Source organism: Corvus brachyrhynchos, unplaced genomic scaffold (genome assembly GCF_000691975.1).
Source record: "Corvus brachyrhynchos isolate BGI_N302 unplaced genomic scaffold, ASM69197v1 scaffold83, whole genome shotgun sequence".
NCBI classification, from domain to species: domain Eukaryota; kingdom Metazoa; phylum Chordata; class Aves; order Passeriformes; family Corvidae; genus Corvus; species Corvus brachyrhynchos.
This window is the reverse complement of record NW_008238464.1, coordinates 5,332,137-5,337,587: the sequence shown is the minus strand read 5'-3', so window position 1 is coordinate 5,337,587 and position 5,451 is coordinate 5,332,137. Positions and strand designations below refer to the sequence as shown.

At 43.1% G+C, this 5,451-nt stretch overlaps 1 long non-coding RNA gene across 1 annotated transcript in view; it reads left to right on the top strand.

The window, feature by feature from the left end:
* LOC108447373 overlaps positions 1-5,451 on the top strand; it is a 59,833-nt gene that overhangs the window by 14,302 nt on the left and 40,080 nt on the right. The gene's annotated exons all lie outside the window — the stretch shown is intronic.

Genomic DNA, 5,451 nt, shown 5'->3' with positions numbered 1-5,451 from the left:
AATGCTGGAAGCACGAGGGGAGCAGGGCAGCCACAGCTCGGTCTCCAGCAGGGCAGGGAAAGTGGCTTTTGGGGTCCCGGCATTGTTTCCAGCAGGAAGAAAGAACGGCCAAAAAGAAAGAAGCAGCAGCTCCTTTCTCTGCAGCTTCTCTCTCCGGATGCTCAGAGCGAACTGACCCCACACCCAGGTGTAGACAAAGGAGTAGCCAGGCCCGCCCCACTCCCCTTTTTGTCTTTCTTAAGTACAGCTATTTGTCCCCTAGCAACATGCATATGGGAAAAAATTCCTTTAACAGGAAAAAAAACTAAGATTAAACTGAAACCCCAACAGTAAGCCTACTGCACTTATACTTACTAGCACTATGAGGGTGCTATGGGGAGAATGAAATCCATCTTGTGAATGGGGCATCCCCAGTTTCTCTGGGCAACCTGTTCCACTGTCTCACTACCCTCACAGTAAAGAATTTCTTCCTAACAACTAATCTAAACCTACTCTCGTACAGTTTGAAGTCATTCCCCCTTGTCATGTTGCTACATGCCCTTGTCAAAAGTCTCTCTCCATCTTTCTTGTAGACTCCTTTCAAGGTACTGCAGGGCCACAATTAGGTCACCCTGAACCCTTCTCTTCTCCAGGCAGAGCAATTCCAATTCCCTCAGCCTTTCCTTATAGGAGAGGTGCTCCATCCCTCTAATTGTCTTGGTGGCATCCTCTGGACTCGCTCCATCAGGTTGATGTCCTTCGTGTGCTGAGGACCCCAGAGGTGGATGCAGCACTCCTGGTGGGGTCTCACCAGTGCAGAGTAGAGGGGCAGAGTCATCTCCCTGAACGCGCTTCCCAGCCTCCATTGGATGCAGCCCAGGACATGTTTGGCTTTCTGGGCTGCAGGTGCACATTGCTGTGTCATGTCCAGGCTCTCATCCATCAGCACCCCCAAGTCCTTCTCCCCAGGGCTACTCTCCAGCTATCCATCAGGACTCTGAGCCATTGACCACTATCCTCTGGATGCTACTGTCCAAGCACTTTCTTATCCATCTAACAGTTCACCCATAAAATCCAACTCTCTCCAATTTAGAGACAAGGATTTTGGGGGGACTGTGTCAAAGGCTTTACATAAGTCTGGATAAATGACATCTGTAACCTTTCTCTTTTCCACTGATATGGTCACTCTGTCTTAGAAGGCCACCATGTTGGTCAGGCAGGGCTTGCCCTTGGTGAAGTCATACTGGCTGTCCCTAAGCACCTCCCTGTCCTCCATGTGCCTGAGCACAGCTTCTGGGGGGGAAGCTTCACAGAGGTGAGGCTGACAGGTCAGTAGTTCCCAGGATCCTCCTTTCTACACTTTTTAAAGACAGGTACAATTTTGTCCTTTTCCCAGTCACCTGGGACTTCACCTGACTGCCATGGAGAGTGGCTTGTCAACTGCATCAGCCAATTCTGTTAGGATTCTGGGATGTATCTCTTTGGGTCCCATGGACTTTTGTGTGTTCAGGATCCTAAGATAGTCATGAACCTGATTTTTCCTTACAGTGGGAGGGACTCTGTTACCTCAGTTCCAATCCTGCTGTCCATCGACTCAAGAGGTGTGGGAAGAGAGGTCGCCATTGGAGACTGAGGCAAGAGACTGAGGCAACTGATCTTGATGTCTCTGATTAGCTTGTTTATGTTGGTGACCACCAGATGCAGTGTCACATCCCCTCTTGTAGGGTTGTCTATTCCCTAGCTTGAAGCACTCAAGCACTGAAGCAGCCAGACAGAAATCCACTGACCTGGCCTGTGGCTGTAATCTTTCTGCATGTCTCGAAGTTCTGATGAGGCCAGAGACTGCGTTGCTTCCTCGTTCTTTTTGAATTCTCTCACTCCTTCCTCCAATTTCTTTGTTGAAAAACCAGCTTCTTGATAAAACCCTTTGTGCTTTCCTTGCCCCCTTTCTAATTGATAATACAGATCCATTATTCTCCTTGTCAACTTTCCCACAATTACTGTCGTTGTTGGATCCCTGTCTCAACCATGGTGCTCTCCAACACATTTTGTGTCCCTGCCTGTCACAATCCTGTGACAGTACTGGCCTGTGGCTCAATGGGCACATGTCAGGCTCCAGTACAGTGCTAGAGATTGCTGATTCTCAGTCTGCTAGGGTCGTTTGTCTGTTCAGGTGTAAAGTCCCAGGTTATGGGAGGTGATATCTGTCCAGAGAATCTGCCCAAATCCTTGCACACACCCTGCCATGCAAGGACTGACTGACTACTTTAGGGCGCATCAGAGTTTTGCCTCAACCAAAATTTTTCTTCTCTGATCCCAGGATGACACCAGATTCCTCAAGCTCCACAATATGCTAACAGTGCTAATTATTAGTATGAAAGTTCAATGAGGGTGAACAGGGACCTTGTGAGCCTGACTAATAAACCATCCACATCAATCCCAGATAGGAGAGAGAGATGTATTCCTTCATCTTCTCCACAAAGCAGATACAGCACAGCAAGGCCAGCAATTCCCGGGGAAAACACAGAGACATTATTTGTATTAACACATTCGCAAAATAGAGAGAGAATCAGTGCAGTCACCAAGCTCTGACCTGCACAGGAGCTTGCCACTTACTATCTGCTATAGCTACAGGACACTTAATACAAAACTGCTGTTACCGTGAGCCCCATGCTGGGTGCCAAAAGTGACTGTGGTGAGTTGATTTTTTCTGGATACCAGGTGTCCACCAAGTTGCTCTATCACTCCCCTACTCAACAGGACAGTGGGGAAGAAAATAAGAGGGAAAAATAGCTTCTGTGTTGAGATAATGCAGTTTGCTAAATCAAAAGCAAAGGTCATGTAAGCGAAAATCAAAAGATTTTATTCTCTACTTCCCATCAGCAGGTGTTGTACGGCACTTCCTGGGAATCAGGACTTCAGAACACATAGTGGTTGCTCTGAAAGGCAAGCACTGTAAATTAGGAATGCCCTCTCTTCCTCCTCCTTTCTCTTAGCTTTTGTTGCTGAGCAGACATCATGTTATGGAATATCCCTCTAGTCTTTGGTCAACCACTTGATTTTTTCTGGCTCTTACACCAGGTTTTTCTTCTGAAGGCTGACAACACCAGAACAAATAATTAAAACACAACAAGCAGAGAATATATGGGTAAGATACAATATTTTTCTTTTTACTTTCAAGTTCTCTCATGGGAGGATTTGCCATATTCCTCTCTGTGTTAAGCCTGTACTGGTTCTGCTTGTTCTTCTCAACCTGGCAGTTCATTTACTGGTTTGTAATGTTATTCCCCACTCTTTCAGTTATGCAACCATCCTGATAATGCAGTAATCCCCAAAGCATATCAGCTGTGTGTATGACAAAGAAAACCCAAGAACTGCTTATTGAGTGGCTCTTTTTTATTGCAGCTGTGAATCTGAGTAGCCTTTGAACAATGCACTGTGCCAGATAAGCTGCAGTGAGGTCAAAAGTCACTCTGTGTAGCTTTAAAACTGCTTTTGAAGTAGGCAATGAGTGATGAATTTCTCTGGTTGTGAAACAGGGAGATGACGGTAGAACTGGCTGGTCCAGGGACTGGATTTCTTGTCTGAAATCATGATTTACAGAGCCACTCCAAAAAAAAGACCAGGCAGTCTCTACAGAGAGCTTCTTCCAGGTTTCCATTGACCTTTTTCTGCGTGCAAACTGGTGGAAGGTGTTTTCTCATGCAAAACACACTGAGTTTATTTTATTTTATTATTGAATTTGATTTTATTTTTGCTTGGCTGTGGTTTTTTTTATTATTTCCATAGTATCAGACTTGAAGTGGGATGAAGGCTACAAATCCTACATCAGTATTGAGCACTATGATATGGTTTTAGGTCTGATTTACTTCATATGTTGCCTACATTTAATGGTGTATATAATACAGGGTACTATGTCTTATAAATTAAATATAGGGTACTATGTCTTATCAATTAAGGTACTATGTCTTATCAATCAAAATCTGTGTATGATACATTTGAGTGAAAGAATGTGTTTCTGTGTTATGCTTAATGTTTGTATTACATTTCTCTAAAACTCTGGTCTCCCTCTGCTGGACAAAACACAGTCTCTTTATTCCAAAAGATGTTAAAATATTTTGAGCTTAAAATTACATTTGATAGGTATTGGTATCTTTAGATACCCACGTGTATTCCTCATTCAGAAAAATGCATAATTTGGAGAAATGAAAGAACACCCTGCACAGACCAAGGTGTCACTTTGAGGCTTCTTGAATTTTAAAACTGCATTCATCTCTTTGTGACTGAATTAAGCTTGATCTGGCTGTGAGTCAGTGAGCAACCTTAGGCAACAAAAGCTTTTGGTACTATGGGATGCATTTAGAGTCAATCACAAATATTTCCTGTCATAGGCTCCTGGCTACCTCCATATGCTGTGGAGAACAATCCTGCAGGTGTCCGTAAAATAGGAATACTGCTCCCAATCTTGTGATGGTTATTTGATGTCTGGCTTGCAGCCAGATACAGGTGAAATAATCATCACAGATATATTTATGCAATAACAAAGTAAGTACTAAAGGATATTTTAAGTGTAAACATGGAATGAAAAGTCCTAAGGCTTTAATTAAGCAACCCATTTAAGCACAATACCTAAGTGCAATCCCTATCAGTAAAGCATTTATGTTCCATTACCATCACATTCCAGAAATTTCTTTGCTTCAAGTATCCTCTCTTCAGCAGAGTTTCCTGCTAGGGGAAGTGTTGGAGCCTACAGTGTGTATAACTCTGACCAGCTCCACATGTGTTGGGGTCACAGTCACATTAATATAAAATCTTGTTATTGTGGGCATGCATAGTCAAGTGATAAAGTTTAATTGGAATCCTGCAGCTTTTTAAAGTACTTTTCCCAGTAACATATCCATATAAAGTGCTGAAGAGTCATCCTATCAGTGGCACTACGTGCTTTGGCATTGTTTCTGGAAATTATTTTGTAGAAATAGAAGGTCAGGTATTCATTACGCAGAATAACACATTCCCACTTGTACATGAGATTTGGTTCAAAGCCATGGGGAGAAAACCAGAAATTTGTAATAAAGAGTTACAGAGTGTGGTACCCTTTGTATATTAAATGATGGGATGTAGTTAAAAGCATTAATTCACGTCAGTACATGATTCAGTTAGCTTTAGACTCCACTAGCAAGCTCAGTGTGGGCAATGTTAATACAGGCAGCATTGCTCAACAGAGATGAGATAGAAGCTGTTCAAGTTCTCAGGCTTAAACATGGGTGTACCAAAACTTATGCTTAAGGTTAGGCTTGAGAAAACCACAAAACCTAGAGCTCCAGGGACATTGCAACTACAAAAGGCACTCAAGAGAGAGCACTTCACGTCATCTCATTCCATTTGGTTACAATCATTTCACTTCAGAATTTTCTTTTATTTCTTTCCATTGAATTTCATTTCATTTGAAGTCCACCCATCAGTTTGTTTGGC